Here is a 27,029-nt window from a genome sequence, read left to right as displayed (position 1 = left end):
GCTCAACATATGTGGACATTGATGATGGACCGCTTGGTTAGATGGGTCCACACGTCTACACTTAGCACGTCGGTATAAGTGGCTTCTAAGGGTTGAAAATAGTCATTGCATTAGTGGCTTCTAAGGGCTGAAAATTATGAAAAGTGGATGTCAAAATGCATTCATGAATGGTGACTTTCTTGAAGAGGTATATATGGAGTAGCGTGAGGGTTATGTATACAACCTGAGGTGTATATGGATACTAGCTAGCAACCCTGTCTATCATGCTAGATCCAAACACATAGAGATTCATTACGATTTCATCAAAGAAATGGTACTTGCAGGACATATTGATCTACTCCATGTGAAGACACAAGACTAGGTAGCCAATATCTTTACCAAATCACTTTGGTAAAGAGAAATTTGTTTGATTCATGGATCTACTTGGAGTACAGTAACTAATCTGAGCTCAAGAAATGGAGTTTGAGAAGGGGGAGGATGAGCTTGATTCTTTTGATCTTAAAACACCTCCATCCATTGAGATTGAGAGTGAAGACAAGAAAGAAGAGATAGAAGATGACTTAGACGTAGGTAAAAACAAAAAGGAAGAAGTAGAGCTTAGAGACACTACCACTCCCTATATAAGGGTTTCTGGCTCCAACACCATGGTATAACTCTTATAGATGTCCAAATGCTCCCCCAAAAATACTTGAACAATTTTGGAATAAGCTAGAGTGAGCAGAAGATCAATGGGACTTATTCATATCTCAGGGTCCTAACTATAATGAAAGCTTGAAGTGAAGCTTTTCTTCTTGGGCATAACAAGTGATAAAAAAGCTCCTTGAGTAATACTTTTTTGAATTGATTATATCTAGCTTTTGTAATCACAATCTCTTTTTCTTCTCGGGCCTAAGCAAGTGATGAAAAAGCTCCTTGCGAAATACCTTTTTGAATTAATTATATCTTTCTTTTGCAATCAAAGATTTATTTATTTTTTTAAATCTGATACACAATTTTTAGACATTAGATGTAGCTGACATTGGTAAATGAATTATGCAAGAATATTTAATGCATATAGCTAGAAGAGTGGCAGGGCTGCATGCCTTGCCGCCAAATTTTTTTCCCCTCTGTAACCATCGCTATTTGCGTCACAAATTTACTCTGTAACCGTCACTATTAGTGTCGCTATTTGTGTTGCTATTAGCGTCGCTATATGCGTCACTATTTGCATCGCCATTATAGCGATGCAAATAGCGTCACTATTTGCATTGCTATTAGCGTCGCTATATGCGTCGCCATTATAGTGATGCATATAGCGACGCTAATAGCAACGCAAATAGCGACGAATCGATCGCGTCGCTAATAGCGACGTGAATAGCGATGACGGGGGTAATTTTTTCCATGAATAATTCTGTCGCTTTAAACATCACTATTGGGTCTATATGTTGTAGTGAATCGAAAATTGCCAATCAAGGATATAAAGAATATCATAATCTGTAGTAATCTCATCACCTACCACCACTCCAATAATAACGTGCCAAGTACCAAGAAGCATTCTTCATCAACAAGCACTATCATTCCTCCAAGAATAACATCGATGTCACTAGCATCCACATCTCTAGTGCAAATTAGGCATGCCATCTACCATGGCACTTATCTAAGAGGGAGGTAATGTTAACCATAAAAAACAATGGAATGCAAATCAAGAAAGAGTGTAATATATTGGTATTAAATTGGAATGGTTATATGTTTTGATTGTGCTATGATAATTTAAGAAGCATCATTTGCAATATGCAATGAAGTGATTGTGGTATCATTTTATAATGTAAATTAAAAAGATGAAGCTCGCTCGTGTCCAAATTGTATTAATATTGGTAGATTCCCAAGGCTAACACAAAGAGCTCTATTTAATTTCATCTCAAGATGTCCCATGGACCTTAGAGCAAGCATTAAAATAAGGAAAGACTAGTCATGAGGCTATAAAGTGGGCTAGATGGCAAAGAGGGGTGGAAATCCTAAAACTCATGTATAAAAGAGATTATTAAACTATTCATGTGTGTGCAAACTTTGGAACTAATTTTTCTTACTTCTTCTTTTCATGCTTATGTGAGAGTGTATGAGAGAGAGTGAGTGTGAGTGTGAGAGTGACAGAGTTGGTGAAGAGAAGCTCGTGTCAATCTACTTTCATCCAATCCATCCCTTCATGGTAATGGGTGAGGTTGAGGGTGTGTGTGTGAGGTTGAGTTGAGAGTGAGTGAGGAATTGATTGTAAAGCTCTTTTTTCTCTTGTACTTCCCTTCTGCTCCTTCTTCTCCTCTCCACATTGCATTTCAAGGTGTATATGATAAGTACATGGATCAAACCAAGTAGTATCATGTGGATTGTGGAGTAAGAAATGAGACTTGAAAGATAACTACAACAAAGAGGTAAGTTTTCATTCACTATGACTCAAGTATCGATTTGCATTTATCATTTCTTGCATGGGAATGGTAGGCCATAGATCAATATTGAGAGTACAATACTTGTTTCTAGTTATGTGAGAGGTAGCCATATAACAGTAGTGAGTTGATGTTGTTGAGAATAATAGGAGTTTGTTGTTAAGTCCCACATGTTTCATGCATGAATCACACCAAGTGAGTTGGGTTTGTGCATCTAGGATGATATTGGATTCATGCACAATGGAAATGTCACTAGTCAAGAATCAACCACTCTAATGCTACCTGATGGAGGCATCTCTCCTAAAAGCACCCTCAACCTATTGGCAACTTGCAAATTTTTTTATGTCTAAAATAGTCTACATTGACAATAAGTGGGCTCAAAGTTGTGCATGCATTACTACATAATCTCAAAGATGATGATTTGTATACTTATTTCTTTCTCCTTATCGTGATGGCAGGCTTTGAGACTTTGGCCAAGTCCTATTTTGAATTAGACTCATTAATAGAGAGTGCTTGCTAGTGCATATCCTCCAAGGATACCTAACTGACCGGCAATGTGGCTTGCACCACTTTGAACTCTTGTTTAACAACAACCATTGCTTGCTCTACTAAGTCAATAGCATCCTTACGAGACACTATTGTGCCCATAATATCTTCAAGCTATGGATTGCCATATTCCAAGGTGTCGAGACCTAAAACGGGCCCAACACTGGCTCTAAGGCTCTAACCAAGCCTCTATGCTCAATCAAAACACCCCATGACCTCATGGCTGGGAGCGTTCGGAGGCTACTAACCAAACAAGTGTTTGTATGGCTCGGAGTCTAGTAGATAGCCCTTCCCAAACTCCTCACAGGAAGCCCCTACACATAGTGGTGTTATACACCATGTAAAACATACACAAGGAGCACCCCTTAGCTAATTGTCGTTGCCCCACTACGGCTCTCCTACACCTTACGGATTAGCCCCGATGAGGGAGATGCACCCATGAATACATAAAGCATGTATGATATATAATCTTCTCTTTTAAACAATCGTTTCAAGAGATAAAAGATAATCCTAACTGCACACTCCCCCAAAGGAAACGAATCACTAACCCTGTGGCTTGGGATATCTCACCCTTAGTGTGGGTCAATGTTTATGAAGGCAATTACTTTGCATCCAAGATAATACAATGTGTTGAATGCAATGCAACAATTCATAGTGCTCCACCATTTTATTAATTTAAAACAACATTATGACATTGCAAAACCATTTCTTTTCATGCTTTCATTCTAAGTGTAATTGTTGCCTTGCATAGGGCCAACATCGAGTATGCTCATGCTATCAAACCCTTTAATTCTCAAAACATGCATATCCTATATGAAAATTGCATTAGAAAAAAACCATATATAGTATGTAATCAACACTTATTATCCCCTCCTCTCCCTAACATTAAGTGTTGTGCATTCGATTGGTAGGTTTAGAGAGTGTTTGGATGTATTTTTCTTCATACAGAGAGATAAATACTCACCTTAACATAAAGATGGGTCTAAACTGAGGAAAACCTCATGCCACAGCCCTACTATACATCCACAGATACATATATTTTTTTTTCTATTTTTTAAACGTAAGAAACCTATTTTTCTCTATTTATTTATCAATAAATATTGATATTTTCTAAATTTTTGATGTGACTTGATTAAAAATTTTGAGAATTATTTTCATTCCTTATTTCATCCCATCAAAACATCATTAACACATCAAAACCCCCGAAATCCATGATTTACCCTAAAACCACAATTTTATGGGTTTTGTGTGTTTATGAAAAAATCAATAGATAGCTGATTCTTGTTGATTTTCTTAATGTTTCTCATAAAAGAGATCATTCACAATCAAGAGAATTTTTTCCAACCATTTGCAACCAAGATCTATCATAAAATGATGAGATTTATCACTTATAAAAATATGATTTATCTCACACGTATCTCATATTTGAAAGGCTCCTATCGCTCACTAACAAACGCTATTGCTCCTCCAAACATCAATCTATACTTCATCATGTCTGAGCATCATCTCCCAATCAAAATATCTCAAATAAGTCCCCCTTCTCTCATAGATTAAGGCATAGAAACATGCATCAAGAGAAGCGAGAGGGAGGAGAGAGAAAGATTGAATTTTGATCTTCTCATTCAAGTAGCCATTTCACGTGAGAAATCGGGCAATTGAGAGTGAAAAAATCAGGAAGAATGATGGTATCTTCAATTCCATCAATTGTTTTGCAGCCCATAATGGCCGCCCCATCAAAATCATCATGGAATCGTTATGCTGTTGTCGCTGTCATGAAAAAAACGTTCCCCCCCCCATCATGTGAAAATCCTGTGTGTCTAGCTTAAGGTCCTAAATAGCCGAGAAGTCGTCTTTCTTCAATTCAGCACTTAGAAAAATTATGAAAAAATTGCAACCATTGCAAAGGTTGAAATTTGCAGTCCCATCTTCCACGGTCATTTAAAATCATCAAATATGCCCTTTTGCTTTTATTAGGCTTTAAATTCAACATTAAATTTGAATCATTCGGCTCTTATTTGGTATGTCTTGGATGTTTAAATTTTTCTTTCATTAGCAACCATGGGAAAGGGAAACTTAGCTCATCGAATCCACGAATTGATCTATACAAAACAACAACAATAAAAAGCATTAAGCTGCCACAAACCCAAATACACAAGAAGGCACAAAAATAGATCTCACCCTACCCCCTGCTAAGATCAAGGCATGAAACCCACGAGAAAGAGGTCCAACCTAATCTAATAGAGATCCAGAGCAAGTTGCTAACTAACTTCTCCAACATAGACTGACTAAAAAGAACTGTCAAAGAAGTCATCCTCGGTGTGGTGGCCTGAACTTCCTACCCAACTTGGGACAAGTGGACCAAGAATTCCTATTAGGTGAGGACTCCGATAGCTTAGTCAGCATATGTTTTCATTTTGTGATATATTTTTTTCAATTTTCCATACTCGGGCAGCGTGTAAAAAGGAGGGAGCTGAGTGTAGTGACCGAAGAAGAACATGGCATCAGCATCATGTCGTGACTCTGTACCCAAGATCTTACCAAGTACTCATGAGGCGACACTTAATCCTTTTCTTATACTCACTTTTATTTTTTCTCCAACCTTCCTTAATATTTTTTCAGCTAGATGCCACCCCTAAGAAGACAAGGCATTAACCCCTACCAGGCCCTCATGAGGCGATGATTATCTACTCTTAAGAGTTTTCTTCTTAACCTAAATTCCCATTATTGAGGGATTAGAACCCCTTTTTACACACCTGTAGATTTTCTTTTCTTTTTATTTTGACAGGCTTCTCTAATTGTCTCACTACTAACAAAAGCTCCTAGAAATAATTGCCTAGCAGGCCAATAGGGTAGGGTCACTAGGACTACCTTCTAAAATTGTTCTTAGAATGCCTTGACAGTGTCTTGACAAGAGGCGGCAACAACTACTCAGACCTCCCTCAAACACACCTAATCTAACCATGGGACTTCATGCCTTGATCGCTGATCCCCAACAAAAGAAAAAGTCCCCCACATATACATAAACACATATATCATAGAGAGAAAGTACTCGTAAAGAAAAAGGATCATTTGGACTTGGCCACAAGAAGCTTCTGTGCAACAAGAGGCTTTGTATAGCGCACACTACTAAAATAGAACCATTAACCACACCCGCACTAGACAGACACATGGCCCTCTTGGCCTAGCGAAATATAACACTTCACTGTAGAATAACTAGCCCTCTTGGCCCAATGAAAGAATTCATGAAATGACCATTCAGCAGCGTACTACTGAAACAAACCCTTGGTCCCGACATGACTCTACTGAAGCATAAGACTGACCAATGTTGAAGGATCCTCCGACCCTACATTAGGTACATTAGGTTATTGGCTGACCCCCTTACATAAATAGCAAGGGGTGTCTAATGAATATGATGATAAATGATCCTATGAGTCCATAATAGAATAGGAAAGTGATCAATTGCCACCTAACTCATAATCCATACTAACTAACAATAGCCAAAATAGGATGTGTCAGCAAGAAATCCCCAAAGTAGCCATGAGCTGATATGAGGAGCGAATTGTAAGAGCATCCCAGGACCACAATTGAAAAAGATATCCTCAATAAAAGCATAATTGGCCAGGGAATCTGCAAAGCGATTCCACTATCAGGGAATAAGATGGCAAGTCACTACCTCAAAAATATGCAACATATAGAAGGTTGCATAGTGGTATGTTTGCAGAATAGGATCCCTCACACTATAGGCCCCATTCAGTTGATTGATCACTAGTTGTGAATCACCTTTTACCAATGATCGACATATACCACCACGTTGGGCTACATTCACTCACATGTTTAAAGCCTTGTATTCTACCATGTTATCCTTAAATTTAAAAAAGTAGTACCAAGATATGCTCCCATTTTCATAGTACCAAGATATGCTCCCATTTTCATACAACTCTATAGTGGGGATCTTTAATGACCACACCAATACTCACATGCTTAGCAGGCCCTCTAGAAGCTCTATCAAAATACAAAGTATAGACTTAGTCTTCATTGATGGGCTACACCATACCGATTAGCTCACTCGTACTTATGATAATCAAAGTCGAGTCGAAAGAGAGGATATATAACATGTACAATTCATTCTTCTTGTTGAACTCGATAGGGACACTCATAAAAATCCTTTGACAATGGTGGCAGCATAACTTAATATCCCACATGAAAGATCTTTGTTGCCACTCACTCAATAATCTGATAACCTTTACTCCATCAGATCACTCGACCTTGGTAGTAATGCTACTCTAGATACGGATGGTCAAGATAAGGAATGATTCTTTCCATTTGATCATCTTGGTACCTACTACAATTTAAAGCTGAATCTTGAAGGACTTGCACAAGCACTAAACCCAACGTCAACCCTTATATGTAGTAAGGCTTCAACTTATTAAAGTTTATCTTATTTTAAACTCTACCCCCTATAAGTCTGCTAAAAGGGCTGTAGAGCCATTCTTTCCTATACGAACAATTTTATACAGCCCATTCCATTTGGGTTCTAGTTTACCAAGAAATAGATCGTGATGAGCATCATAATACATCACAACAACTGACCCTTCACAAATTAATATTTCTTAGCCCAAAGGTCGTGAAGCGCTTTCATTCTCTTCTTCCCTAGTTCTTAATGTAATAGAGCCTACAATCGAATTTCATCAAGATGTGCTAGAGAAATAAATCTTTCTTGCAAATGCTTCTAACTCACCCAATGAATGATTGAGAGTAAATCGCATAGTGGGCAGCTCTATTTCTAATGGTAAGACACACTCTTCCTCATATACCAGTTTGAAAGAAGTGTGGCATCTAGCTCTTTTAAATGTCATATTATAAGCCCAAACCACCACATGCAATTTCTTATCCTAATCTTGCTTACTTTCAGACACTATCTTGGATAAGATCCCTATAAGCTATTTATTCGTCAACTTGACCATTTGCTTATGGATTATATGCAGTAGTTTTATTGTGTTTTATCTTCAAAGCTTCTGTTAAGGCTACTATAGCCTTATTTAGGAAGTGTCCCCCTTGGTTAGACAACTAACTCCTTAGGTGGACCAAAATGGCAAACAATTGGCTCCGTAATAAAATTGGCGGTCTCTTTAGTGTTATCCTTCATTGTTGCTCAAGCTTTAGACCACTTTAAAAAGTAGTCCATGGCTACAATGATATAATGCTTCTGCGCAGTCGATGAAGGGGATATTGGTCTAACAAAATTGATAGCCCATTTTTCGAAGTGTATCGTAACTAAAATAGGATTCAATGGTCGCTTACAATTCTCCATGGCATCGTGTCTTTGACAGACATCACAACTCATAACATAATTAAAAGCATTCTAGAAAATTGATGGCCACCAATATCCAGCACGTAGAACTTTTTGGGCAGTAAGCCGTCCAATAAAATGTCCCCCACATGCTGAATCATGATATTCCTCAATAATAAATGGTACCTCATGAGGTACTACACATTGACAATAAATCTCATCCACACCTATCTGATACAAGACACCCACTATAATTGAAAACCGCAGCACTACTTAATCTTTTTCTTCTTAGACTTTGATAGACAGCTGCAACCTCTCATGTAGATAGATAATGTGTATAGCTGCACACCAGGAAAGGATGGAAGCTGTAATAATTTTGAATAAACCTTCAATGTCACTCCCTTCTGCCAAGATTTCCTTTGGCTCCCTGAAATCCGCAAGACATTCCATAATGTCCTGTAGCTTTGGTGGCTTACTCTTAATCTCATAATCAAACTCATGCAAAGTGATTAATCACTTTGCCAAACAATTAGAGTGCGGCTACAACTTGTCTATCAACAATCTAAGTTCTTCTGCCTTTGTAAAAAATATCAGCTTCTCATAGAGAATATAGTGCCTGAATTTCTTTGTCACAAAAACCACTCGAAGACACAATTTCTCCATATAAGTATAATTAATTTTAATTATTCCCAATTTATGACTAGTAAAGACAATTGGATGATACCATTTCTCTTCCCAAATTTGGGCTAAACAATAGTTAATATTATGCATTGTTGTTGCTGAAAATATATAGAAGACCTCATCTCTTTTATAATAGATACATCCAAGAATGAGCAGTGTGATACCATGATGGATATGCAAGGGTAGTAGCAAAAGGATATGGTGGACTTGGAGTTGAAGAAGCTAGAGATTTTAGCAAAGTTTACCAACAATGTGCAAGCATGGTTGCCACCTTGCAAATAATGGTAGAGAAAATGTAGGCTTGAAGTATATATGTGTCTTCTATTACTTTATGAAAGAAATTTTTTATGGAGCCATGATGTTATGCTATTGGCAAAAACAATAAATAAAAGAGTGGCCACCATGGACTACTTTTTTTCAAATTGAAAACATTTGAATATACATGTAAGAAAATTAATAACCAAATGAATGATTGAAATAGTATTGATACAATTAAAGACATTGTTTCTTGAAATTACTTGGTCTGGAAATAAAAGAACATATTTTCCATGGAAATAAAGAGTTGAAAATGATGACGTTGCCACTCTTAGAGACCTCTCATATGTATGTACTCAAGGGGATCATCAAGGTCAATAGGATTATCATCTAGTGGTAATGGATCATTGGATGCATCAATCAAAAGATTGTATAGTATACAATAAGTAGCGATTCAAGGTACATTTGGAGAAGTGACGCTGCCCTCCAATACTTTCCATGTACCCTTCAATATTCCTAGAGCTCTATTAGCAAATGGTGCGAGTGGAAAATTGCAACAAGTTGTAATAAGCTATATGGAGGTCTTCCAACATTGCACGAGGGAATGGGGTCATCAACCATGGAAGGAGCAAGAAGCCTCCATCACCCATTGCGTATTCAGAAATAACAAGTCCCACGTAGTCAAGTGGCTCCCTAGATAGGCAATGGTACCCTTAACAAAGATGGAAAAATCCCGAAATCTTGAGGGTGCACTTGTCATTTGTGGTGCATGATCATGCGACATTAACATCCAAAAATTTCTTGCATGAATTGCATATGCCTTGGATGATGATATTGTAGTGAAAGTAATGATTAAACCAAGGATCAAGATTCTCATGGGGGGGGGAGAGAGAGAGAGAGAGAGAGAGAGAGAGAGAGAGAGAGAGAGAGAGAGAGAGAGAGAGAGAGAGAGAGAGAGAGAGAGAGAGAGAGAGAGAGAGAGAGTCATAATAATGTACATGTAGTTGATAGCTCCAAAGCAATTGGGTAACCACGAATTTTTTCAAAGCCTTTTTTCTCCATGTTGAAAACACAGCTAGACATGGTTGAAAGAGGTGTAGGAATGTTTCCTCGGTATAAATCAATACAAAGGAGGTTGCAATGAGGGATGTGAAAAGTGGATATGGCAACCTAAATAACTCGCACCATCGCTTGTGTCATCCTCCCAACCATCTAAGACAAAATGGTTCCACCAATAGATAGATGACCTAAGGCTTTTTGTACCAACATAGAACCTATCCTCCAAAGTCTCTTTCTAATCTAGGTTGTCTTGGAATAGGGGTTGATACACCCCAAAGAAAAGTCAAAATTGGGTGTATAAAATGGTCCATGAGACCGTTCTCATCCTTTTCCATGATAGCATTGAAGCACATGTGGAGGAGCCCTACAAAAAATCCCATGAAGTGAAGGTTTTGACAATGGTCGAATGAATAATGGGCAAGGCATGTCACAAGGATTGGATATGTTCCCTTCCTTGTGTTGCTATTGAAATTTGAGTTTGAAGAGGATGATGTAGCAAAGGATGACTCATTATGTGGAAGGACTAGTAGTTCAATTTGCTATGTTCATGCAAAATATCTTACAAGGAGCATGGAAACTGTGTCATATGAGACATACTTTGATTTATATTTCAATATCAATTCATACATATTATGCTTAATGTCATATTCGTTTAAAAGGAAAATCATATGCTATGGTAAAAAGGACATGCCAAATTGTGAAATGTAGATATTTGTATGTTGATTAACTTATTGTCAAAAAGTATTGTGGTGGTGACACTTTCCATGTCTATTTTTGTGCATGTCTCACTCTCTACATTTATCTTTGTTTCATGATGAGTACAAAGTACACATGATAGTGGCCATTTTTTATATGTAATACAATAGAAAAAACAAAAGATTTTACAAACAAGGGTAATGAAACAAACTTTAATTGGGTGTGTTAAACCATTGTAGTGGTACAATGTGTCTCCATGGAAGAAAGTATTCAATAAACCTGAAGGAAAGGTTTTGGTTGTTCTTGAAGAATCTCTCAAAAGATATGAAGCTGAAAGATTGTTTGAGACTGCTTTCTAGTTTTCCCATATGTCATAGGTCCCCTCTATTGTTGAGAACATTGAAGATAACATGTATAATGCGAGTCAAGATATTGATTGAGGATGCATTTCTGGTTTTATCATATATTGAACATTTGAAGGTAATAGTAACAATGTAGAGGTTATCTATGATTCTACACACCCTTTTTTATTCCATGTAGGTTAATAACAAGTATAGTTTTGTAGTATCCTCTTTCTCTCTCTCTCTCTCTCTCTCTCTCTCTCTCTCTCTCTCTCTCTCTCTCTCTCTCTATGATGCACACACACACACAACGATGTACTACTCTATTTTTGAGAGAGAGTGTGAGAGAGTGATACATATTTGCTGTAAGCCGATTGGAAATAGCCATTGGAAACTCTAGGTCACAACTTTTGACATGTGAAGTATTGTTGGAAAGGAAAAATAACCATCATTTATTAAATGAGGATGTCATCACGGATTTGCTAGTTCAGAGAACCTATTGACGCGGAGAAAAAAAGGAGCATGCTAGTTCAAAAAACCTACTGATGTGGACAAAAAAAAGGAGCAAACATATCATATGCACTAGGGTAGTGCTGTTGACCCTGGTATGACCCAATTCTAACTTGCCACCTCCTTGTTTGCTCTCCCAACATTCCAAATCTTTGTTTAATATATATATTTATTTGGGTTTTTTGTTTGGTGAGAAGGCTTAAATTTTTTAATGCTAGTGCATGTTTGTTTAAAAGACAAATTTAAGCATGGAAGAAAGAGTCATTTTAAAAAATAATGTGATAGATATATTATTATCAAGAGTAAAAGTAACTACAACGTCGAAGGGGTGGCATGGCTCTAAGCCATCAACTTAAGTTTTTCCCAAAAAGATTGTAGATCCAATGTTTGGATTCTACACTTTTTAGAATAACCAAAAACTCATCCACGTCTTTAAGACACTCATCAGGTAAGTTCCTAAAACCCTCTCTAAACACAATAGCATTACTTTTAGACCATATAAATTGGAGTGTAATAGTTGACAAAAGGTTCATCAATCTCCGTGAGGTATCATCCCAAGAGTGTTGGTTAGTAAAGAAGGCGATTGTCATCCCGAAATTAGACCTCAAGTGGGCTTTATTTAGCCACCTTGCTTTATCTTGGCCCAAATAGGTGTCACATGCAAGCAATCCCAAAGTAAGTTTTTCTCATCCAATTCCGATTTCTTATACAAACCCCATGTAGCCCTTCTGGCAAAATTCCGACCAAAAAGGAGCAATGGAGCCCTCCACTCACTATGAAATTAACCTTTTAAGCCTAATAGATGCCTGATGGAGCATTCTTTCTTTATCAGTAAGGCAAAGCTCTGATGGCATTTGACATCCAATCATAGCCCACTACATCTTTCAAACATGCATGAGTTTGCTTGACAAATTTTAATCTTATCATATGCCCATAAGTCCAACAAGCTCCAACATAGTTCTGGCAAGTTTGAAACGTATGTTTACCCTTGATTTAGATTTGGGACAATAAGCAAGGAGATAGATAGATTCAAGTCGGAATTTGTCATGTGCCCAAGGTGAGAGGGGACATAAATGGTTAATAGGCATCTTTTTGGCAAGATTAGACTTGAGGGGTAATTTCTTCACATGGCTAGCTGCCATCAATGCATGTTAAGCCAATGGGAGGGAGTTGACTTCTAGATCCTAGCAATGAAGCCAATTCTTAGACTACTAAAGCCATTAGCTAGTCAGGTTTAGGATGCAACACTAGTTTTGCTCTCGATGACAATCGATTGAATTGTGATATCACTTGCTGCCATGAGTGCACCAAGGCTTAAGCTATCTCTGGCTGTTGGGCGTTAATCTTAGAATGAAAATTGGAAACATCTTGCTAGCCAATCTTGGGCTATATGAAGCCTTTGATGCGAGCCCCCAAATCTAGGATCTTAGAAGAACAACCTAGGGCTGATTTCTAGTGGCTCTTTTGATGATCTAAAAGCATAATCAAGTAGTTTTGTCAACTAAAGATTCCAATCGGGTCTGGTTTGTGTCAGAGATGAGCAAATCCCAAGTGTGAGGAGAGAGAGAAAGGGTTGTGCCATGCGCAAGTTCTCGTCACCGTAGGGTCAGTGAGGAGAGAGGAGGAAACTAAATGAGAGAGAAGGTACACTCCTATGCACCAAAAATGGAGTGAGGAGATTAAATTTGTGGCAACCATGAATCGGAAGCTGCCACATGCCACTGACTGTTTCTAGTCCACAAAATACCTCCAAAAATGGAGGTACTCCCATCAACCAGGCTAATTACCACAAAATGTGCTGATAGTGGGTCTCCAAGGTCCTACAAGTCATGGCATCATGAACATGCACATTGAACTAGTTACTTGGTGAACTTTCTCGAGTCGATTGACTTAAGCGTTTCCTAGTTGTTAGTGGGCTATAAAAGAGAGAGAGAGAGAGAGAGAGAGAGAGAGAGGTTCTTTGGACTCTGATGAGGATCCAGGGGGTGGGGTGTGAGAGGGAGGCGAGTCATGTCTCGCGTCATGTAATTTATGCAACTTTGAGTACGCCCCCACAAGGGCCACAACGCACTCTATAATTTTCTATACAACGCATTGCGCAGGTGATCTCCCGCTGTGAACTTGTGTGGCATATGCCTCGAAGTCCGGACCCCTTCTCTGTCAGACACCCAGGTCCCACACTCTCGTTCTCTCTCTGTCTCTCTCTCCCTCACATCCGGACCCAAAAGGCTTCAAAACTATTCTACCCAGGTAATTCTATTCGCTTCTCTCTCCTGCCTGTGACTCTGTCGAAGTCTGTTTGATATTGTGAGTTGTAGTGTACCCCTTCTCACTCACAACAATGGCGGATTCCAGCTGCTCCCAGCCTTACACACTGGCATTTTGGAAAGCAATGGCAGGCCAGTCGCCGTTAAATTTGCTAGGGTAGCCTGGCATGCTACTGATCTGCATCCAAAATGAGTTTTCTGGTGACATGAGATCTCACGCAGATGCAGATATATTTCCCAAGCCATCATCATATAGTTGTGGAACCCCCGTCTCACTCCATCCCAACCAGTCCATGTCAATCCCGATGGCCTGCCTATACGGAAGGCCTTACCTGTCAAATCACACACACACACACACACACACACTTGTTTCTGCTCATCAGCTTACAAGTAAGCTTAGACGTTGGATCTTTCACATCCTTCGAAGCATAGCCCTCCCACACAACCCAGTACACCCAGATGCAGGAATCGGGACGCTAAGGAACAAGGCGGTTCTCGATCTATGTCGGTCTGCTTACAAGAGTGCAGGAAGGCCAGCCTTGCTGTGTCAAAGAAGAAGGAGCCTTTTGAAAGGTTCTCTCTCTCTCTCTCTCTTTGTCAGCATGTCGTTTAGGCCTCCTCCTTCCATGGGGGGAGTAGGGGTTTATAACAGAGGGGAAGCAGGGAGGAGGTGGAGTGGTGGTGGTGGTGTCCACCACTTGTTGTCATCTGCTGTGGCGGTGGGGCTTCTTAGCCTTTCCATGTGGCCGCAGGGCTGGACATTATACCCAAGGGGGGGTGGTAAGCCACGTGGCCTCCCTTCTCAACATCATCGTCATCATCTTCCTCTTCCTCATTGCCATCTTCCCCGTCATCATTGGCGCCATTTTCTTCTTCCTCCCCCCACCAGCTGTTTGGTGGCGACAGGGGGAGGAGAAAGAAAATTTCAATTATTTTTACATGATGTAATGCCATAGCCTCCTTTTATAGCAATGGAGCCTGAAAACCCTTGAATTCTCATGCATTAGGAGGCACAAGATAATAGTCAATCTCTATTTCGATGATGGTTAACACACAGAGTAAGAAATTGGACAGCTCATTCATTATCCTTTCTTTGGATTCGAGCATAAGTGCTCATGGTTAGAGCGAACCGAGCCTGCCATGCCGTGGGAGCAGATTACTTCACTCTGAGGCTGATGATCCCCAAACTTCCAATTAGAAGTTCTTAAACTGCAAGGATCCCAACTTCCTCCAATTGCAATAAGCAAAGTGAAACACCATGGCTGCAAATACCATTTTCGGTATTAGCAGTATCCAACTTCAGAAACACTAATCTACCTACCAGTCTGATAAGAATGCCCATTCTCTTATTCACTTTGCCCTTCATTTATCCAAGCACCAATCAAAGCATTGCTAGTGTCGATCTCTGTAACTTTTGATCCTCTCTAACTTGAGCAGCATTCCCAATATTGTCGAGCTGCTCGTCTTTTTTAATGCTCCTAACCGCCCTTCTCATCTCTCTTTGCTTCTGCAACTTTGGGTAGACCCTAACAAGATGCCAAATTGTATGGCAACGGTAACATGCATTAAGGTATTTTGAGAACCTGACCTCACAAACAGTCTCAATACCACTTTTAACATACATTACCAATACCTCTAGCGGCTCTATACATCTCGCAAAATATGTCCTCTCCTTGCCCCACTAAGAGGAAAAAGAAGGCATACAAAGGACCTTGCCAAAGGTGATCGCAATGGCTCGTACTTCTCCTTAAAATACATAATTAAAGTTTAGAAAAGGAATCCAAATAGGGCACTTAGATTAAAACATCATCAAGCCAAAAGGATAGCAAGGTAAGCTATAGATTACCTTGAAAATCAATAATCAAGATAATATCCAATTTCTTTCCTCCTACATAGCCATAAGTACCTAATAGAAACATTTTTCCAAAAATAAAAAATAAACCAAGTTCCAATGGGCTTGGAAGGTGCTTAAAAACCACATTGAGGACTCTTCACTTGTGGCTACTCTTCCCACGAAATACAATACAACTACCAATCGCAAAGTTGTAACACATTTTGCAATTAATGTATGCTGATAATTCAATGTATATGTTATGATAGTTGAAAAGCATCTTATGAACTTGATCATAGCTACTTTGCTATTCATACTCTTGTCTAGGGAGATCAATCTTCAAACACTTGAGGGTGCTCCTATGGCTTGGTTACAACATGATGAATTGCCTCGAATAAATAATTATATGGGTTCTAATTGACTACATTTTAAATATGCAGATCCTCCCTTATGTGTAAAGGGGGTCCTCATCATAATGGCATTGTGATGTTTGTAAGAAAGTACAATACAAAAACTTTTGCCTTTTATTGAGTCCTCATCTTCTATTAAGTAGCTCTCCATCCTAGTGGCCTATAGACCGTTAAAGTTTTCATTCATCTAGGTGGCCTTACCTCTTAATCTTCAATGACCTTTTGGCTTAGAGTGTTGGGTGCTGACTAGTCATCCTTGAATCATTTGCATTGTCACTATTCCTAACTTTTGTGCTCACTTGTAGCACTTTCAAAAATGTATGGGCAACTTATGATCAACCTCCACATTAATAGATTGAAGGTATTGTTTGAATGAGCATTGGTCTAGGAGCTCCTTCACTTTTGGGTTTCTTTCGACCACCTTTCCCAAGTTCTAAATCTGCATGCATATAAGAGCTTTGCATCTCCAAATATTTGAATTCAAACTGAACTTGGCTTGCTCCTTAGGTGAGCACATTTTCTATGACCTTCTTGCTTAGAGTGTTGGGTGCTTGACTAGTGATCCTTAAGTCATTTGCATAGTCACTATTTCTAACTTTTATTCTCACTTGTAGCACTTCAAGAATTGTGTGGACAACTCATGATCAACCAAGTTTCCATTAACATATTGAAAGTGTTGGCTGAGTGAGCATTGATCTAGGAGCCCCTTCACTTTCGAGTTGCTTCAACCCTAAACTAAATGCATAAGATTATGATCAATCCCTCCTGCATATATAGCGAGAGGTGTAAGCGTAACATGTTGTCTAATCAACCTATGGGTCCAAGATAACAACGGTAGATTGGTCTCGGCTACTTTTTACATCACCCATATCAATCATCGCCTGCCATATATTGCATGCTCTGATAACATTCCCCACAAGCGACCAGATCCTGTCTCATTATTGATAGCAATATCCAAACTAGGACCACAATTAAAGAAAATGTATTCTTCATAAGCAAGATTTGCCGGTGAATCCACAAACTGATTCCAGTAATGTGGAAATCCAAGGTGTCTAGCCAAATCAACAACTCATAGAGATAAGACATGATGTCTTGAGAAACAACGAGCCGTTGAACCAACTAGGAACATGTATCTTTTCTTCAACCCCAACAGTTTATTGAATCGATGAATAATGAAGTAATTGCTTAGATGGGTCAACATAGGGGCCTCAATGTTTGATAAAGAAGTTATCTCACAATATGTTGGGTCGTATTTGAGGAGATTGATAGTTTTGTGTTGTTTGATTGTGATGACAATCTTGTTTCCTACAATAGTGACTACATAACAAATGAGGTACCATCTTTTGAGGAAGCGAGTGGTCATATTGCAAAGGTAGTAGACTCCCAACGACACAAAAGTCCGTAAGGAGAGTGGGCTTAGTGAAGGAAGGATGTATTTGGCAATCTTCACTATAAGGATTTAAACCTATAGCGACGGCGGGTAGCGATGCAAGTAACAGCGTCGCTATCTGCGTCGTGCAACATAAATAGCGGCGTCCCACAAGGAAAAAAAACAGACTGAAACCGAGCGCGGGTTCATTTTGCGCATTTTCGTCGATTGTTTTGAGAGGGAGAGCGAGAGAGAGAGAGAGAGAGCGGCCGTTGTGAGAGAGAGAGGAAAAAGGCTTGCCGTCGCCGCCGCTGCCATCATTCACAAAGGAGAGGAGTCTTCATCGCGAAGAGGAGCTGCCAAACCCTCGCCATATCTCATCGGTGAGTCCATTCTCTCCTTCTTTTACTTGTTTAGGGTTTAATTCTCTTTCTCTTTTGCTTTAGGAGAGGAAATGAGAGAGAAAGAGAGGGAGAGGGAGAGGGAGGGAAAGAAAGAGAAAGAGAAAGAGAAAGAGAAAGAGAAAGAGAAAGAGGGAGAGGGAGGGGGAGGAAATGAGAGGGAGAGTGCATTCTCTCTCTCCCTCTCCCTTTTGCTTTTATCATTTGTGTATATATATTGAGAGAGGGAGAGGAAATGAGAGAGAAAGAGAGAGAGAGGGAGGAGGAGGGGGAGGGAGGGAGAGGGAGGAAATGGAAGAGGGAGGGGAATGAAATGAGAGAACGAGAGAAAGAGAAAGAGAAAGAGAAAGAGAGGGAGAGGGAGGGCGGAGGAAACGAGAGAGTAAGAGAAAGATAAAGAAAGGGAGAGGGATGGGGAGGAAATGAGAGAGGGAGAGGGAGGGAGAGTGCATTCTCTCTCTCCCTCTCCCTTTTGCTTTTATAATTTGTGTATATATATTGAGAGAGGGAGAAGAAATGAGATAGAAAGAGAGGGAGAGGGAGGAAATGGGAGAGGGAGGGAGAGGGGGAGGAAGGGAGAGTGAGAGGGAGGAAATGGATGAGGGAGGGGGATGAAATGAGAGAACGAGAGAGAGGGAGAGTGTATTCTCTCTTATTATTTAATTTTTGTACAATTTGTATATAATGTGAGAGGGAGAAGAAATGAGGGAGAGGGAGAGGGAGAAAGAGAGTAAAATTAAAGAGAGGGAGAGGGAGGAAATGGGAGAGGGAGGGGGAGGAAGAGAGAGAGGGAATGAGAGAGGGAGAGAGGGAATGAGAGAGTGAGAGTGTATTCTCTCTCTTTTTTATTCATTTTTTGTATAATTTGTATGTAATGAGAAAGGGAGAAGAAATGAGGGAGAGGGAGAGGAAAAAAGAGAGGGAAATTAAAGAGAGAGAGAGAGGGAGGGGGAGAGGGAGAGGAAATGAGAGAGGGAGGGGAAGAAAGAGAGAGAAAATGAGAGAGGGAGAGGGAGAGGGGGGAGAGACGAAAACATAATAGGGAAATGAGATAGGGAGAGGGAGGGAGAAAAAATGAGAGAAGGAGAAGAAGAGCAAAAGGAAATGAGAGAGGGAGAGGAGAGAAAAAAAGAGAGAATGAGAGGAGAGAGAAAAAGAGATAAGATGTTAAACATAATAGGCAAATAGAGTAAGAGAGGGTATGGGTGAGGGTGAGGGCGAGGGAGGGAGAGGAAGAGAGAAAAAAATGAGAGAGGGAGAGGAGAGAGAAAAAGAGAAAATTTTATTAAAAATAATAGAGAGAGAAAAAGAGAGGGTTAGGATGAAGAAGGGACAGGAAATGAGAGAGGGAGAGAAAGAGAGAAATGTAAATGAGAGAGGGAGAGGAGAGAGAAGAAAAAATGAGAGAGAGAGGAGAGAAAAAGAGAGAAAATCATTAAATCTAATAGGGAAAGAGAGATAGAAAGAGAGGGTGAGGGCGAGAGAGGGAGAGGAAATGAGAGAGGGAGAGGAGAGAGAAAAAATGAGAAAAACCATTAAACCTAATAGGGAAAGAGAGAAAGAGAGGGTGAGGGCGAGGGAGAGAGAGAGAATGAGAGAGGGAGAGGAGAGAGAAAAAGAAATGAGAGAGGGCAAGGGAGGGAGAGGAATGAGAGAGAGAGGAGAGAGAAAAAGAAAGAGAGAGGGAGAGGAATGAGAGGGAGAGGAGAGAGAAAATGAAATGAAAGAGAAAAAGGAGAGATAAATATCATTAAACCTAATAGGAAAAGAGAGAAAGAGAGGGTGAGGGTGACGGAGGGAGAGGAAATGAAAGAGGGAGATGAAGAGAGAAAATGAAATATTATGTACTAGGTACTGAGTACTAGGTACTAAATATTAGTGTTCTATGATACTATATGCTAGGTCATAGAAAAACAGAGAGATGGAAGGAGAGGATAACAATCTAAGAAAAGAAAAGAATGATAACAAAAACAAATTGTTTGTTGTAACGTAGACAAAATGGAAAACGAAGAAGGTCTTGTTGTTCAAGATCGCGAGACGTATCTTAATCAGCGTGTCCCATGTCCTTGCTCTCAATGCAAGTTGGCAATTAGACGAAAACACCGATTGCCTATAAAACAGTATGACGATTTGGCGAGTTTCAATCTGAGATCATTGATCAGGCGATTGCAATTTTCAGCAAACGGTAATTTGAAATAAATATCAATCATGCATTGTACTTGCAAGCTAATTGAATACCATATACAATAAGATTGGGTCTTGCTGGCAAATTTTCTATCCAGGGAGGTAATGTCTCGTCCCAAGGGGGAGTGCACCCTTTGCGGCCAATTAGAAGAGTACGTGGGCGTGTGATAGATAGAGTGTAGGAGCCAATCCACTACTCACAAGGCCAATCTATACCGTCAATGCCACAGGAGATAGGCAACCTTCCAGACCTACCTACAATCTTAGAGCATGAGATGGAGGCAATGATCGATGCATTGATTCCCATGGAAGTCGAGACTTCTGATCCGCTTAGAGAGGAAGCATCCATACCATTATATGATGGGTGTCGAGTATCTTGGCTGAAGACACTGCTTGCACTCTTAAGTGTGCAAGCAAAATATTGGTGGAGCGATACGAGTGTGACCGAGTTGTTCAGGTACCTTGTACAAACGCTTCATTGATTTTTTTTTCGACACTATTATTATAAACATTTATGCTTTTTCAAGGTATTTTATGATTTTTTTCAGGTTATTGAAATATTATATATTACTACTTGTAAATACCATACTTGAGTCTCGTGATGATGCACGACATGCTTTACGGAAGCTTGGCATAGACTACAATAACCTCCATGCATGTATCAACGATTGCATACTGTTTCGAGGAGAATACAAGACTATGGAGACATGTCCAAAGTGTGGTACTCACAGGTATCGACAGGACTTGCAAGGGTAAACCATCCCTCAAAAAGTTCTCAGACACTTTTCGCTCATCCCTCGCATAAACCACATGCTTTTACGTCTAGCATGGCGAGCTTGACAATGTGGCATGCGCAGAATAGGTCCACAGATGGAGTTCAATGAATATCAGTGGATTTGCGCGTATGGAGCCACATTGACTCAACCTTCCCAGGCTTTGCCCAAGAGCCAAGAAATCTTCGGCTCGGTCTTGCAATGGATGGCGTGAACCCATTCGGTCTGCACTCAACTTCTTACAGTGTGTGGCCTATAGTCCTTGTCAACTACAATATCCCTCCATGGCTTTCTAAGAAGAAAGAACATCTCATTCTTAGCTTGCTTGTCCCACGCCGCTACAAAGTAATGGACATGTATCTTCGTCCATTAGTCGATAAGCTTAAGATTTTGTGGGAGAAGGGGGTCACCGTGCAAGATATGAGCAAGCACGATGGTCGGCGATCAGCCAATATTCGAGCCATTCTCATGTGGATGATGTATGACTTTCCGGGATTGGGAGAGTGCTTAGGTAAGCAGGCCTTCATTTTTGCTGGTAATATCTATATTTTATCTCGTTCAACCAAGTATTCACTAGGTCGTGGTGTTGGAACATGTCTGGTTATCTCAGGTTATTATGCATGTCCATTGTGCGGGCCACAGTTAGACTCCCGAAGGTCACAAACCATGAAGAAGATTGTATATCAAGGACACGTTGCTTTCTTGTCGGAGGATCATGAACTCAGGGAAGGTTTTCTTGGACGATCTCCAACACGTATGAATGCCGCAAGCTGGTACGAGATGAAAATGGTCCATGTAGAATCACATCCAAATGGAATGCAATGGTTCTCAGTTTTCTACGAGTTGCCATATTGGATCCACTTTTACAGGTCAACCACTTGTTGGATCCCATGCATATTTTCAAGAATGTGGGCAGCTTGTTATGGAACCACATCACAGAAAAGAGAGACACTATAGGGGCATGAATGGATTTGAAGGAGGTAGGTAAGATGGAGGCGCTTTGGCCGCAGTAGAGTGCTGATGGTCGCGTGCAGCTTTCTCACGCTCCTTGGGTTTTGTCCACTAAAGAAGAGCGCATTGTGAAGCAAGTAATCAAGTCTATCCGCACTTCGATGGGTATGATGCGTTCTCTCAGGTCCACATTTTCTAAAGATGACCAATTATCATGACTAAAATCCCATGATTGGCATAAGATATGTCAGGTTTGTACTACGAATGGATTGTAATTAGCGTGGAAATTTTGCTATTTGGAATGTAGCCATTATTCATAATGCTTTCTCATTTGTGGCAGTTTGTACTACCAACCATGATTGCAGGATGTCTTACTCCAGAAATACGCGAGGCCATTTACAGGTTGTCGTCTTTGGTGCAATGGATCTCATAGAAGGAGATTAAGATGTCCTCTATTGAATCCGCTAGACGGGGAGTAGTGGAGACGGTCTGTCTCTTTGAGAAATATCTACCCACCAGCATGCTCACGATACAAATCCATCTTCTTGTGCATCTTGTGGATGAAGTGGAGATTGTTGGACCTGTCCATACGCGATGGATGTTCTTCTTGAAGCGCTTCATGAAAACCTTGAAAGGCTTTGTGTGACAACGAGCTCGGCGAAGGTAGCATGGCCGAAGGTTAGTTGGTGTCTGAGACGCTAGTGCATATTTCACAATGGCTACCAATGGTGAAACTAGACAATGAAATGCTATGGTCGCTGAATGATAATGATAGACTGAATGGAGATGTGGTGGTTGGAAATGGGATAGAAAAAAGAATGGATGTCTCAATGGAAGAGAAGGTGAATCGCTTTTGTATGTTGCACCATGCCTCTATGGAGATGTGGCTCGCCAAGTACTAGATCGTTATGCAAGATCGAGAGGAAGTGCGAGCTGAATTCCGACGCAGTACACATCATCGACCGATTTGATATCCCGAAGGCATGGAGGAGATGCCGCGGTTTATGTCAACGCAATGGTTACATGGAGCCTTGACTGCAGCGCCTCACGAAGGGACAGAGGTCTCAATGCAGGAGTGGGAATTCTCGAGGGGATGTAGTCCAAAGGTGATGAGGAGTTTAGAATTTGTCATATCTAAATTTTATATAAGACATCTAATTTGAGTGTTTCAATGTACAGTACAAAATATATAGTGCAGCGTGGTCGCGCGGACGGCATTTTTGCGTAGAGTATGGACAAAATGTGCTCCACAATGGACTGTGGTGTCATGGCAAGGTTCAAGCAAGAGAGCCAGCGACGAGCAACGGATCCAAATACGGTTTGGATAAAATGGAGTATTTTGGAAACTTATAAAGTATTGTTACTATGGATTACCGTATCTTCTCCATGATACTATTCGATGTGCAGTGGTTCAAAATGGGACTTGGAGGAGCTAGAGCAACAGTTCGATGAGGTCCATCAGGATTTCGCGAAATAGATTCCGAAAAAAAATGGAGGGATTTGCGGACACCTTTGTGTTGCTGGCCCATTGTGAACATGTGCATAGACTCATTTGCTTGCTAATTGTATTACGACATGGTTTATGTCACAATGGTTTGAACTCTCTTGTACGTGTTTCTGAACATGTAGTCTTCTATCCAAACCCCCGACAACCTCGATAGTGGTATGTTATACCTTCAACTCCCCGAAGTGCGAGAGTATATGATCAAAGCGATGTTCCGAGCATAGATGAAGATAATATGCAAATAGAGGGGTCGATATTGCAAGGGGTGGAGGCCGTTGGAGCCAGCATCGCCTAACAATGATGGAAATACAGGAGTCTAAGAATTCTTTGAGAATGAGGCGGACTTATTCTTTTGTGGTGACACGTCTATCAACCTTCCAGTGTATGCAGAGTTATGTCGGGAGTTGTGTCGGGAGATTAATATGGGACCATAGGATACTTCATACTTGGAGCATCCACTTACTCAATTCGTTGACCGATCGCTTATAAGGGTATATAAGATATGCATTTTAAGTAAGATTTTTTAAAAATGATTTATATTACTGTGCTTTGTATGATTTAAATTGATTATTCTAACATCATTTTTTGTCTGTGCAGGTGACATTTTCAGGATGAGTCGAGGATGAGCGATGAGGAGTTACAGGACATCTTCGCACGCATGTCTCCAGACCAGATCGCCAGATTCAAAGAGATGGCAGACTAGGAGCTGTCTCGGTCTTCGTTAGGGCGCTCTGCTAAATCTACTTTAGCGCGATCGGATACTTCGGCTTCGAGCAGACGAGCTTGACGCTTACGACTTGGGCGAGAGGAAGGGAGTGCATCGTGATCAGGGGGATGCTGCAGAGATACAGAGGTAGTGAGCCCGCGGTCGACTCCTCGCTCTCGTGGCCCTTCTAGGAAGCGTGAGGTGGATGTTGTGGAGACACGGACGCGGTGTCTCCGTCTCGATGTCTCCGTCTCGTCGTTCAGTTGGAGCTATGTCACCTCCAGGATTTGTCACACCTATGGGGACGCCTACTCCAGTTACTCTGGCTTTTGTGCAGCTGGCGTGCCACTCCGAGAGATATTACCCCTGTCGGTACACCGGATGCATAGGGGTCTCTTGGATATGCTCAAGAGCGTGGACGCAGATGGGAGAGGACCCATCTTAGGTAGACTCCAAGGGGTTATGGATATCTAGTTGATAGTAGGTCAAGAGCCATTATCATGAATGATGAGGGGAGGAGGGTGATGGCTCGCATGAGAGAGTTGTGCTAACAAGTTTTTCGGCACAATGTCTTGGATCATTGGAAGAACATACCGGAGGGGAGCAAGGACTACATAGGAGCATCCTTGCTCGAGGAGTTTCCGGTGCCAGCCGTAGTAGATAGATTATCTACGGGCTGGATGATGGATTGCATGTATGCATACATGTCACATAGACGACTCGACGCACGCAAGGTAATCAAGAGTGGGGTTGCAAAGCCCGAGTGATTAGATGCATATGACTGGCGCCGACTGAGGGAGGATGCTACGGATTCTCCAGGACATTGGAGTCAGCAGCGCGAGGCGACGAGGGCACGACTCGAGACCGGAATGGTCCATCATCTTGGGAGTGGCGGCCATAGGATATATTTGGAGGACTTTGTAAGTTTTTATTTTGTTTTGCTTGTTTATTTTTTTGAAATATTCTTTGTATTGACAATCATGTTTCTAACAGTTAGCATTTTGTTTTTTTTGCAGCACTCCATTACAAATCGCGATCCAACTGGCCTTGAGACTCGATATGCAAAGAGACACGGTCTCACTGCATTGATCAACCGATTGTATAGACGCGACGGCCCTGTAAGTCGCTCATCTTTCTTGTCCGTAGTTACCATGAGATATTTGAATGCATTATTATATGGTGGACTGATGTGTTGTTTCTTTTTTTGCAGAGTCCGTTCGCTCCTTTGCGACGGGACGAGCTTTCGGGGGACGAGGATTTGTAGCTCGCCCTTGGATCCCTGGAGCTCACACACCTTTATTTTTGAGTCGCCTGATCTATGTAGACATTTTCTATGTATTAGTGATATCCTATCATGATTGTACCAATCGCTTTTTATGCAATCATGTATTTATTTAATGTATCAGTTTTATTATTTTAGTATACAATGTTTTTGTTTGCAAGCGCATTGTACACAGTAGTGTAGAAACTATTTTTGTATGGCTTTTATAAAGCACACAGTGCTATATGTGGCAGGGCAGCAATTAAATTTTTTTTCCCATGTTACCATCGCTATTAGCGTCGAAAATTTTACTGCTCGTGTCGTTATTGGCGTCGTTAAGTACGTCACAAACCGATGCTATTAGCATCGATATTGGCGTCGCTATCAGCATAGCGACGCCAATACCAACGCTGATAGCGACGGTAATACCGACTGTTCTATGGCGTCGCCAATAACGACGCTTTTTGCGACGACGGGGGTAAATTTTGTTATTTGCATTTTCGTCGCTTTAAACGTTGGTATAAGGCCTATATCTTGTAGTGCTTGCATCTACTGTTTGGGAATCTCTTGAGCCAATTGGTCTTGTACACAAAATTGGGTGAAAATGCTACATTAAGGTTTAATGGGAATGTGGTTAGCAAGGAGAGTATTAGTGGTTGGTTTGTTGGAGTTTTGGGGGTGTCATCGGAGTGGTTGCAATGGTCTGTGTATAGTGAGTAGTCATTCATGTAGCTGTGTATGATTTTGGTAGCTAAAGCATGTGATAGACATTATATCATGGTTGTCCTCGATGATATGGTAGCTCCTTCTCCTTGCCTTGGTGACTTTGTGGCAATGGTTTTTCCCTTCTTCGACTTCATTGCCCCTTTCTTCTTCAACCCCAAGCATTGGCCCACCTTGTTGCCTAATCATATAATCAGTTTCCCACTTGCTTTTGAAAGAGAATTATATCCCTCCCAATCTTATTTTGGTTGCTTGAGAAGAGGTCACAAGATCTTGTCACAATTTGGAATAATTTCTATATCGTGTTATGTTGAGATGAAGACTAGTTGTACTACTACAATAGCAACAAATTATGTTGCTGTTAGGTGCCTATGTCCACATTGAGTTGCTACTAATGGTATTGTTGTCCATGCAACTAGTTTGAGATGATCTTGGGTCAAGATAGAAATCTTGATGATGATGGCAAGAGTTCTAAAGATGATACCTCTATCCATTGTATCCTTGCTGATGGTATTACTACAACCCTACCAAGACAGGTCGTGATCATACTGGGGCAAAGGCAACATTAGGGGGAATATAAACTAAAAAAGAGCCCTTTAGCTTAAGAGTTAATGACTCTCCTAATGATAAGAGATTTGAGGTGGACCAATGGGAGAGGGGATGGTGTGCACAATTTATCCACTTCATTTTTCCCTTGTTGGGACCACTTATAATCTTGTCCCCCTATGTCCCCTTTTATCACCCTCCCCCTTACTTTTACCACCACATGTTAGGTGGGTTCCATTGGGTTTCCAGAAAGGTAACCAAATATTTGAAAATTTTTCCTCTCCCTCCAAAAAGGGCTTTTTTTTTCC

The 27,029-nt window shown here is 40.6% G+C and overlaps 1 long non-coding RNA gene across 1 annotated transcript; it reads left to right on the top strand.

Moving 5' to 3' along the window:
* The first annotated feature begins 14,731 nt into the window (after positions 1-14,731).
* LOC148020906 (uncharacterized) lies at positions 14,732-25,538 on the top strand. The gene is made up of 4 exons (XR_015694755.1): positions 14,732-18,055; positions 24,083-25,111; positions 25,208-25,309; positions 25,402-25,538. It is a non-coding gene; the product is annotated as an uncharacterized LOC148020906 (long non-coding RNA).
* The last annotated feature ends 1,491 nt before the right edge of the window (positions 25,539-27,029 follow it).

The sequence above is a fragment of the Lygodium microphyllum genome, chromosome 18, assembly GCF_053477565.2.
Source record: "Lygodium microphyllum isolate KBCC chromosome 18, Lygodium_microphyllum_v1.1.10, whole genome shotgun sequence".
NCBI lineage: Eukaryota > Viridiplantae > Streptophyta > Polypodiopsida > Schizaeales > Lygodiaceae > Lygodium > Lygodium microphyllum.
This window is presented reverse-complemented; position numbering and strand designations above follow the sequence as displayed.